The sequence below is a fragment of the Parus major genome, chromosome Z, assembly GCF_001522545.3.
Source record: "Parus major isolate Abel chromosome Z, Parus_major1.1, whole genome shotgun sequence".
Classification (NCBI taxonomy): Eukaryota; Metazoa; Chordata; class Aves; order Passeriformes; family Paridae; genus Parus; species Parus major.
The window spans coordinates 12,742,779-12,755,451 of NC_031799.1; positions in this window are offsets into that span (position 1 = coordinate 12,742,779).

The window sequence follows — 12,673 nt, forward strand, 5'->3', positions numbered from 1 at the left end:
GCGGGTACGGAGCGGGGCCGGGTAGCGCCGGCACTAAGGGCCCGGCGCTGGGCACGGCGAGGCTTCCCCTCTGCAGCAGCGCCCGCGCTGCCAGGCGAGTGCCTCAGCGCCGAGTCCTGACCCTGCTCACAGCGACAGTCGAAGTTACTTTTATGGAATCACTGAATCACCAGTTTTGGGAGAGATCTACAGGACTGTCCAATCACTCGTCCAGCCAGCACTACGCTAAACCCTAAACCACCTTCCGGGTAACCAATTTCTGACCACCCGAGCAGTGACAAAATTTTTAATGTGAATCTCCCATCTCTCAGGCCATTTTCTGTCGTCCTCTCTGTAGGTACAGTAGAAAAGAACCGGCCCCCACCTGAGTACACTTTCAGGTAGTTGTAGAGAGCAATGAGGTCTGATAGGTGAGTTTTAATGCGTGAAATTCAGGCACAGTCTAGTCTACTCTTGCCTGTAATACGTAACTTTAAAAGAAAGCTGCCTTGAACAACAGGTCCTCCTGTACACTCTGTCCATGTCCTCCCCCAGATCCCTCCAGGGTGCTAGACAGTCTGCCTGAGATCAAAAGCATTGCAATGGACGTCATGGGCACAAAAAAGGGACGTGGTCACAGCACCAAGCCTGAGTCCAAGAAACATCTGGACAATGCTCTAGTCACATGGTGTGATTCTTGAGGCTATCTTGTGCCTGGCCAGGAACTGGTTGATGTTCCCTGTGGGTCCCTTCCAATTCAGCATATCCTGTGATTGTCTGAAAATATACTATTACAATTCTTACCTGCCTGCCTACTATGCATCTTCAGTAGACTTACAATCTATACACAGTTTTATCTTGAGAGAGTTCATTTCAGGGGAAATTGGAGAAATTTATATATATCTCATTACCAGATCATTACCTTGTCAACCCAAACAGAGCCAGATATTGATGCTATAGGCAGTTTATTTATCTTTGTAGAGTTATGCAATTTGTCCTACAGTACTTGAGGAAAGCATGTCTTATTCTGGTAAGCTAGATCTTACTCCTTATTTACTGACTAAAAATGCAGCTTTTCCCAAATATAGTTGTTTGGCCCTACCAGAAGCCAACAACCTATAGCAATCCTCCCACTATGAATGAGTGGAACCCCTGTGACATGGAGCTCGTTGATCAGAAAAAGAGATCGTCCCATGGCACGTCCCCAAATTAGTGAAGCTGTGTCTGACCTGATGCATTTTCACTCCTGGACATATCATGTTCATATGGTTGTCTAAATATTAATTTATCTTCACTTTTTTTGGAGTGCAGTCTGTTGTTGAATTCTTTTGGTGCTAATTTATGTAGTGAGAGGCCTTTGACCTCTGCTAATGTTGAGGGATGGGGTAACAAAGCCATTTTGACTTCAGCAGCATGGCTTCCAGACCCAGAAAGGTGTGGCTCAGGCTATTCACTTAGTTCTCTCATTTTTGGGTGGCAGTTTCTGTTTCTGAAATAATAGAAATCTTTGCCTGTGTTCATTTTACCTCACATGAAATCCAGACATTTACTCCATCCATGGTCTTGCAGTAGTTAAAAAGCACAGATTGGTTCTAAATGTCAAATCATCACGTATTAAATTAGGTGTCTGCAGTAGGGTGAAAAAATGATCCTTGGGAGGCACCCTTCATCTGTGAATTCTAAGAGAAGCCTAGGCAGGCCCCTTAGATTGGTCACATAGGTAGCTGAAGTTAAGTAAAATTAATTCTATCCTGACTTGACTCAATGATTATATTTTATAGCAATTTCTAATACCAGAAATCAAAAGAGAAATCACAGTTGTTCTTAGGATGAAATGCCATTCAGAAAAGAAAAAACAGAAACAAAACAAACCACTTAAACAGTATGTATATATCCCACAGGCTGAACTTATTTCATATTTCTCCCAGCAACCTTGCTGTGTGCCTTTTATCTAGTGCCTCCTTTGCTCTTTCTTTCTCACTAAATCTCAGAAATCTGAAAGATGGCATGGACATTGGACAGGTGCCATGGCAACAAGCCTCCAAAGGAAGTCTGTTGGTTTGGCTGCCTGCAAGAATATGCAGGAATTATTCCTGTCCTTTGTGGGATAAAAATAATGTTCTTCATTTACACGTCTTCAAACCTGTTCAGAAAGAAAGATTTTTGCTGTCATCATGCATTTGTGTTTAGTATTCAGAAATACTTTCAGGGTAGAGAATGGGCAGAGCTGTGGCTGACCCAGTACCCTTCCAGAAGGTCTTAGCCCATGTGAAGTTCACAGGGGAGAAGAGAGTTCATTGCCCATTGCTCAAAACCCACAGGCTCATGTGCTGGCAGCTGCTGAATGGCACCAGTCTAAATTCAGCACTGACTAATTCACACTGCTTCTTTGCTGCATAGGAAGTAATCCAAAATTTAGAAGGTGACATGTCTGGATTTCAGAACTGTCTTTTTGATGTAGGAAACAGCAGTCTGTCACTGCAGCTGATATCCCATCACAGCTTCTGTGAAGCAATTTTGGTCCAGCCAGGTTTGTTGATGGAAAAAGCCCTTTGTTGTGCCAGCAAACAGTGATCCTATTAATCTTCTAGACTAGGGTGTATTGAATACCATATTCTGCACCATGTTCAGCATCCTGGCTGATCTGGATGGGGTTAAAAGACTGAACTAAAAAATAGATATGCCTTTAGAAATAAACCTTAGAGTTAAGTCTAGTTCTGGGACAGGGAGACCAGAACAGGGGCCAGCTAGACCTTAGAGAGGAACGGGTGTGTGAGCAACAAATAACCTCAGGGGCATTTGTTTTGCTCAGGTTTGATGTCATGCTACTACATCACACCATCCATCACTGGGGTGCAGTATAGCCAGACACACCCTGTGGTGTGTTTTGCTTCAAAAAACAGAATTTAACTAGTTTTACAGAACTTGAACTGCTGAAAGGACTAATGTGTGACAAACAGACAGCTGATATCCAGGCAAGTTCTGTCTGTCATCATAGTGCATCACTTGTTTGTGCACATATGTAGCACCCTTTGCACAAGCAGGGATGAGTTAAAGGGATGGGAATAGTGAAAACTCAACCTTCATATATAGATGTTTGAAGCTAGTCAGCACTTAATATTATCTTCAATTATCTTCAGTGGCACAGACAAATGGAAGTCTTTATTTCTTAGTATGATCTCTTTATTTCTTTATGTGATCAAAGGAATGCCTTTCAATATCCTCCTGAATATTGAACATTTTGACATAGATAACAGCATCCCAGGAATGCTTCAGGAAAGCTGAGGAAATTGAGGGCAACATTTTCATGAGGGTTGATTTGGCTGCCTTTGTTTCTGGCTTTCATCCTGATTTTCAGAGGTAAGTATCTCAGTTGGAATTAGTGGGGAAGACACTGATTATTTGTTACTTAGCAGGCAGGAGCAGCATCACTTCATTTGTATAATATCCAGATTCTTCAGTTTGAAAACTTTTGTGAGTTTGAACCAGAAACATTGGTCACCACAAGATGACAGTAGAGTTCAAGTAAAACCTTTATACTAAACAGTAAAAACTCTCTGTTTTTACTGAGAGTAAAAAGTAGCAGTAAATTAGGTTAATAAATTGAAATAGTAATGAATATTACCCGTACAGTTCTTACATCTCTATGACAGAACAGAAAATTATAGCAAACAACAGTGCTTATGAATAAGCCTGTTGTATCCTGCTAAGAAACAAATAAGCATAATAGAAAGGTCTTTCTATTTGTTTAAGATGAAATTGAGTACAAGAAAATTAAACAGCTGACACTAACTTCTGAAATTGCTTGTTAAAATACAGTGGAAGTGATAAAAAAATTATAACAACTCAGTATTTTTTAACTACAATTCTGTTGCAGCTTTCCAGTACCTAAAGGGTGCTTACAAGTAGGATGAAGGGAGGCTTTTTACATGGGCAAGGGGACATGGCCTTAGGCTGAAGAAAGACAGGTTTAGATTCGGTATTAGAAAGAAATTATTTACTGTCAGGGCAGGGATCCACTGGGACAGGTTGCCCAGAGAAGCTGTGGGTGCCCCATCTGTGTAAAGGTTCAAGACAAGGCTGGATGTGGCTGGTCTAGAAGAACATGTCCCTTTCTGTGGCAGGGGAGTTGGAACAAGATGATCCTTAAGGTCTCTTTCAACACAAAACATTCTGTTATTCTGTTGTCTCTCCTCAGCATCAGAGGAGAGAGATATTAGATAATATCCTTCAGACCACCTTGGGGATGGCACTAATACGTGTAGATCGTGGCAGAAGCATGACTACCATCATGAATATAGCAGGAAAAGCTCCCCACCCACTTCTTCAGCTGCCTTTAATCTTTGTCTTGGAGTTCTTGTGGGGGGAATCCTGGTTTCTTCCCCACTAGAAACCATACTAGAATCTTTCTTGTTCCATCTGGCAAGGGGAACAGGGAGAGCATATTTCTTCTCAGCAGAGGTAGGAACAAGCCTGGGACACGCTTGCTCCACAGTGCAACAGAATTCAGAAAATTCAGAATTTTAAAATGTCTCTAGTTTCTGTTTGTTTGGGGTGTTTTTTTTTTTTTTTTTTTTTTTTTTTTGCTTTGGTTCTGGTTTTGTTTAGTTTGGATTCTTTTTTGTTTTCTTTTTAATGCTTATGCTTATATACAGTGCAGGGTTGTGGGGCTTTGTTGCACCAAAGTAATTCTCAGAGGGGGTTTCACTAATAGCAGAGGTGATTGCATGGCAGTTTGTGCTGAGGACCAAACAGGGTGCATAGGAGAAACCATAAGTTCCTTTACAAGGTGACAGCCATTTAATTCTCTGTTCTATAACAACAAAATATTCTTGTCTTGTTAGTATTATTTTGATAAAAAACAACCTTTCTTGGTCTTGTCTTGTTTGACACTGGTGTTTTAAAACTTTGTTGCATTATTCATGCACAAATGTATGCACACACAAGCATAGAGCAAAATTTTCATTGGGGAGTAAGCAAAAGTATTTGAGCTACCACCATCTGGTGTTGTAGTCTGAATCACATTCCAGGTGGAAACGCCTAGCTTCTAACCACATGCCTCTTACATTGCAGCAGAAAATATTTTAGTGAGTTGTGAGGAAAATGTTTGTACCAGTACAGACTGCAAAGTACTGGACTTAATTTTCCTTCAGATGGTTCTGGAATTTTTGAGAAAAGGCTGGTCAAATAGTTGTCTGAAATGACATAGATTTGGTGGATCTTGTAGTGGGGAGGCAAATAAGCTGGATGACCTTCTAAAGTTCCTTCCAGCTGTACTTTAGTCATGCTGTGATTTCATAAGAGGCCTCTAACTATAGAGACATAACTGTATCTCTAATCTCTCAGGCTGTCATTTTCTCAGAAAAATGCATTTGACCAATTTTATACTTGGAAAAAAAAGGTCAGATCTTCATGAATTCTGCTTTCAAATTTTGTCTACTTTTCCTGTTGTGGTGGCTGGCTGTCTCGTTATGAACTTTTGGATTTGGGTTCTTTTTCCCTTTGAACTGAAGATTGATGAGATGGGAGGCTAGTGTTTTCTCTCGTTTGGTCTCAGTTGTTTATTTTTTTCTTATCAACATTACAAGGTACAAGGAGCTATGATAAAAGGGGTAAAATGGCTAACAAAGATCTTCTTCAAGGTCTTTTATATGTCCATTTACCTAATTAACAGATGCCAACTAAGTTATTTTTCTTAGTGACCCAATGACCCAACACCTGTGTGCTGCACTGCGGCATTTTTTACCCAATCACTTACTACTACCCAAAAACCCCTAGGAGAAGAACATGAAGAAGAAAGAAGAATTAACAAGAGACAACACCGTAAATCCTCCATCTTGTCTCTTGTTCTCTAAACTACTTTTTCACCCAGTGATTTAAAAAACTTTCTAATCTACACATTTACACTTTTCCTGTTTAACTTTAGCATTTGTTCTCATGTATCACCATGAAAACATGCCCATGAATTTCATATTATATGAAATTCAGTGTTTTTTTGAATCCTATAACTAAGTATTAAAAACAAGGGCACACAATCTGTATCTCAGACTCCAACATCTGGCCAAGTAAGTTCTGTGTCCCCTTTCTTACATGTCCACTGACAGGCCTGCATTTTAAACATCCATCCCTCTCCTGTGTTATGAAAGTCTCTGACTTGCATTTTTGGAGTTATTCTAAAGCACATTAAACCCAAAAGATTGATTATTGAAAATAATTATATAATTGAAAAGCAAATGTTACCTAGTCATGACCCCAGCTAGTCAGAGATTAGCTGAGTAGGTCAGAGCATGGTGCTAATAGCACCATGGTTGTGGTTTTGATCCCTATGTGGGCCGTTCACATAAGAGCTGGGCTCCATCATGGTTTCCAATTCAGAATATTCTGTGATACATCTGTGTATCTTTCAGTGCAGACAACATACACAGATGGTATACACTTAGCTGTATTAAAAATGTTTTCCTTCTTTTGCACTAAAAAAATATCAAAAGCTTGTGTCACTTATAGCTGGACATAGCCTATACCTAAACCCAAGCATTATGGTTGAAATTTGCTAACTTGGAAGCTGAGGATCTAAAAATAACTTAAAATGTCAATTCCTTCATACTTCCAAATGTTCTATATGAATGATACATGGGCATAATCTTTGGAAAAGAAATGCAGTATCAACTGGTTGGGAAAAAAACATCTCTTTCCTGCAAAAGTGTTGGAAGTAAAAGTCTTTGGCTATCTTACCCTCTCAATTTTCTCACTTTTTACATGGCATTAAATGCTTGGTTAGTTATGTCTTTGCCATTACATTCCCTCCTTGTGCTTCTTAGCTCTGCTTTAAGTGCATATGTGAATGACTTTATCTTTTGTAATAGTCTGATTTTACTAAATGTGAATGATTTTCCTTCTCACCAGCCATTCCTTAGAACATAGCTTGATATTCTCCTCCTGGAAATGCTGGAGAAACGCAGAGAAGTGCCTTTTTACACCGCTTTCTGTCTCCCAAAGTAAGCAGGTAATTCAGTTTTACAGGGCTCATCCAGGTTTGGCACTTGTTAGTGTTAAAAGAACTGGTACAGCACATACATGGTAAGTTTTCAAATTTCTCATGTATATTGCAATTATAAGTATCCATGTATGTGAGTAAATGCAAAGCTGTGCACAAAATATAACAGATCTGATTTTCTTTTGGAAAAATGCACTTCTCACATGTATTTATTGTGTATAAGTTTCGAGTTTTACTTTATATCTAATATTCAGGAAGAAAGTTAAGTTTCTGCAGTAAGTGGAAGGTCAAAGAAGAGGCCACTGAAGAAAATTGGGGTATTCATGTTTAATCTGAAAACCAGAAAATTAGCCTAGCATATTAGTTGTTTGTATATGTATTTACTTTATCTTATATCTCACTTCAGGAGTCCTAAGGAATTTACATTTTTCTTGCTCTGGGACTACTACAAATGATTGCTTTCCCTGATCACCCTGTCCATTCTCTAGAAATAAAAATATAAGCTCACTTTAACGTAGAAAAACCTATCACTTACATAGCATGCTTTACCCTATATAGATTTATGGGGGTTGCTTTTAATTTTTGGATGTGAGACACAAGCTTTAAAAAAAAAAAAAGGCTTTGCGGTGGAACAGGCAAATTTAAGTTTTATGTTTACTGAAGATAAAGAGTTATTCCCCAGGTAAAATAAGTTCACTTTTCTTCTTCAAAATCACTGTTGCATTTTATTATTTTCATCGGCTGAGAACATTCCCTAAGTACAAATCAATTGCTAACAAAGGTCAGCTCAACTTTGCAGTTGTAAATGCTGTCTTCTGTTTATTCTGGAATGTTTTCCCTGTATCAGGCATTTTCAGTTTTGCATTTACTGGAATTGAGGCATACTGGATGCATCAGGGAATTCCCCTAACACCCATGCACAATTTCCCTCTTACACTACTTCACTTTACCAAAAATAGAGGATAAAATAAGGCCTAACCTTATTAGTGTGTGTAAAGAGGACACAGAAAATAAATGGAGCTTTTTGATCACAAAATGGAATTTACAATCCTCTGGCCACAAGACACCTAGATTAGACTAACACACACAGCATGGACAGTCTTCCAGATGATGCAGGGCAAACTCAACTTCTCCAGCAGATGGCAGAGAATATGCCAGATTTAGATTATCCTTTAGTTAGTCCTTGTTAACCAATTGCAGTGTTCAGCAGAGCTTGAACATACATTAGGGAAAGATGTAGCCTAAAAAGTGCCTGCTCAATAAGGGAAAAATGTCTGAGAGAATGTTGCACTGCGTAAAGGTCACAAAACTGTGACAAGTATAAGCCTACTTATTATATTTAAACAGCAGAATGAAATATGGTAGCCCTCCCAGTAACAGTATCAGTAATTTACTTATTCTGCTCCATGTCTTGACCATTTTACAAATTTGTAATTGACCCCACTGCAAAACTGACCACCAACCTTTTTCAGGGTACCTTTCTCATGGCTGATGCATGCTTTTACATGGAAGTATTTCCCTGTCCTAGTGTCCCAGCTTAAAACCCAGCTAGGATCTAAGCCACGTGCAGCTGCTTGCTCATCCCACAACAGTGGGATTTAGGACAGAATGAGAAGGGTAAAAGCCTGAAATCCTGTGGGCTGAGATAAAGAGGGTTTAACAGGAAAAAAGCTGTGCAAACAAGAAAATCAAAATAAGGAATTCTTTCACCGCTACACATGATTAGGTAGGTGCTCAGCCATCTCAAAGAGAGCAGAGTACCATCACACATAATGGTTATGTCTTGTGAAGACAAACATCATCACTCCAAATGTCCCCCAGTATCACCTTCTCCCCACTTCATATACTGAGCATGATGTCATATGGTTTGAAATATCCCTTGGGTCAGCTGTCCCAGCTGTTCCTCTTCCAACCTCCCACAAGCCCCCTCCAGCTTCCTTGCCAGTATGGCAGTGGGAAAAGCAGAAAAGGCCTTGGGTCTGTGCAATCCCTGCTCAATAACAATAAAAACATCTCTATATGTTTATTAACCCTATGTTCAGCACAAATCTGAAACATAGCCTTGTACTAGCTAATGTGAAAAAATTAACTCTACCTCAGCAAAAAACAGCACACCTGCTTTTCATTGCTGTCTCTGAAGACCAAAATACGTATTCACCAATACATGAGTAGCATTATGTACCTCTCTTGCCAGGAGGCCTTTTCAAAGAATGAAACAGGAGGCTTCCTTGTATGTTGCTATCACAAACCTTATATTTTATATTCTCTCTTTGGAATTATCAATATATATCACTTTTTTTAATCATTTATAAATATCTCAAAGTTATTTGCTAGTTCTAAAAGTCTTTTTGCTGAATATTTTCTTCTAGCTATCAGAAGTTCTAAAGAACCTCCACCTCTGTCAGAAACACCATACTTTTGATTACTTTCATGATGGTTTTTCAACCAAATAAGTACAGAATGGGATGTCTTCTCGGGCTAAGGTGGGGACAAGTCCAATCTCCAGAAATGAAGATTCTTTCAGAGATATTTAGTGATATGGTCTCCACTATCAGATAAAGCATTTCCTACTTGTATAACTCCAACTAATCAAAACTGTTGCATAAAAGAAATTGGATGGCTAGATAGAAAGAAGTTTTCTGAGAATTTTATATCTGGAAATAAAAAAGTACATCATTAATATGGTCACAGTGACCCTGTGCTTCAGTCATGCTCCTTTTAACTGAACTGCAAGTACAGACAGAAGCCAGAATAGTTCACTATGCTTAGAAGCTTGTTGTGGAAGAAATAGCAAATGCTGAACACATCTAAACTTCTCTGGGTTCAGGTGGATCTCTGCAACTGCATTATCCCTTTCTTATTACTGGTAGATGTTTTCAATTATCGCAGTCTGCTGGTGGATATGTGCATAGCCAGTCCAGAATGAGGGAGAGCCAGAGACAAGGCTGTGTCACTTCTGTTTCTACACAATGCACTGCATCTCTCTTGCCTCTATGAAAGTTTGTAAAACCTTACTTTATCTGTTGAACTTTGTTTCCATATGGAAGATATCCACAAAAGCTTATTCCAGGAAATTTCACAGTAGCAGTTAGGGTTAATTACTGACTTCTCAAGTAAGCTGACAAAATTAAAATGAGTTTCAGATGGTCCTGAAAATGCTGTAGTTCAAAAAGATATCCTAATAAGATCTGTTTCTTTGAAGTCCTGCCTTCATTTTGTTCCCTAACTCTCCTCTATAGCAAAGGAGACTTTGTTCTGCTTATTGGAAAACATTTTTAAGGTTTTAATTTCAAGATACTTGGAAATTTTCAGAGGGAGGATAATGGACTTTGATGAAAGATTTTGTTCAAGGTTTTTGGTGCTTGAGGCATTTTAGCTTTTCAACTAGTTACAATAATAAGTCTAGAATATATTCACTGATTCAGAAAGAACCAGAAATATAAAAGCATGGGTAAGGTTGCTAATGGTTGATACTTGACATTCTATTCAGTCTACAGAGAAATCAGAAAGAGATGATATTTTAAAAGGCATGAAGACCTCAGGCCAGAAGATATTTGGATTATCAATGTGAGATACTGCTCTCTCAGGCAGTCATACAAAGCTCCTCATGAATTTATTAAACTGTAGGAATTAAACTTAGAGTAAACAATGCAGAAAAATCCAGGGGAAAAAAATCAACAAAAACTTAAATCCTTGGATTGTGAAAAATTGGCTTTGTTTAGGCCTGAGGAGTAACTGCTTAGAACAGGATCTGCAGTCCTCCCTGTAGTTTAACCCCTAATTTATACCTTTATACACTGCGTATGGTACTGTGTTACTATTAACACAAATGGAATAATACTTTTACTCTAGCCTATTTCATATGAGTTAGCATATTTAAAGTGCTAAAGTCTTGATACCAGCCCTCTGGTTCACTATATTCACTTGTTTTATGTATGTGTGAGCCCCTCTGTTGCTGGACACACAGAAGCATATAGATCTGCTGTAGATACAGTACCTCTGCACGCAGCTGGCACATGAGCTCTCAGAAGAGCTTCTGCAGAAACCCTTGACCCCTCTGGGCAAGATTTTTTGGAGAAGGATTCAAAGTGGATCTAATCATGCTCCCAAGCCTTGGTGATTAAGACCATAGAAAATCCCTCTTATTTTACTGGCCATACGTTGTTTGCTGTCACCTCCCCAGACAGATGGTCTGAATCTGAGCAGTTTTTGTCAGCCTGAAGGTAGAATGTCTCAGGGAGGCAAGTATCAGTAACAGTAACAATGAAAAATAAATATTCACCTTCAGTGAACAGCTAAATCAGGCCTGTCTAGGCAACTGATCACTAGCTAGTATGGTGCATTTGGTTGCCACAGTCCTGTCCAGGGGAGTCCTTTGAAGCAGTGAGCACTGTCTGCTAGTCTAGGATGAGCAGAAACCGGAAGAGTTTGTGCAAGGTGATGATTCACTGGCACTTGGGCAGATGGAGTGGCTGGCTACATCTGCAAACAGAAGGTTCTCTTGCTCTTCTTGTTTTCCCACTTCCCACCTCTTTTGTGCCATCTCTGTTGTCTGTGTCCATGTATGTTTTTACTCTCTCTATGGGTCTGTTACTCACCAGACCTTTCTGGGAGAAGACCTAACCTAACAACCTAACAGTTCAAACCCACCCAGATTTCTTTTTTTTCTGGATTTATTTTCTCCTATTGTGATAAATTAAACTGGCTCATAGAGGGCTGAAGTGTGCCAAAGCCAGCACCAGATATACCGAAGAAACAAGCACATGGTGGTGACTGGGAGTAAAAGCAGGCAAAGATGTGGAAAAAAAGAATAGTTACTTGACTTTGGGCAGATTCAAGCTTCCGAGTTTGTTTACCAAGAGCAGAACATAAGTCTAAAGAACAGTAATTATTTGTTTGCCCAGTGATGACCTTTGTGCATATACAGCCTGAAATATCTGTGCTCTGGACAAGTCTCATGTATTGCAAAGATAACACTCCCTGAGCTCTCTGAGTTTTGAATCCTAATAACTTGAGCACTTTTGTTCTAACCCAGTTCTTTCAAACCAGAACTCTCACAGCCCTTGTTTGTTTGGTGTAGTTTCTGCAGAATACAAATTCCAGTATCTAAAGCAATATCCTTCTACAAGGTCCCCTGAGAGAGAATCATTTGCATTAAAGTTAGCACAGCAGTAATGCTATTTGACATATTTCATGGAGAAACATCCCAAGGCATTGTCATTAATCCTAGAAACGCGGCAAATACATTAAAAGCAAAACAGGCAATTAAAAAGCTTAAAAAAAAGAAAGTGAGATGGCCTTAGCATACAGAAACAAATATAAAAACTCTTCAAGACAATTTCACAATTCAAAACCATAATAACAGGATGTTCTTTCTCCACTCAGTTGTCACTGGAACCTTGGCATTTGCAGTAGTCACAGAGCACAAACTGTCTTTAGGGCTGTAATACATAATGAACTTGGACAGTGAAGACACAAGACTATTTAAAGCTTGGTAAACTATTGAGTAACCTTAGCATCAATCCTATAAAAGGCCAGAAGTCTACAGGGAAATATCATTGATATAATTATATTCTGGCTGACCTTAGTGTGAAGTAGAATACAGACAATACCATTTCAGGCTGTCTCTAGACCAGGCAGGATATCATTAGCCCAGCAAATGAAGCATTTCATTAATCACTCCTGTGCTAGGACTATCAT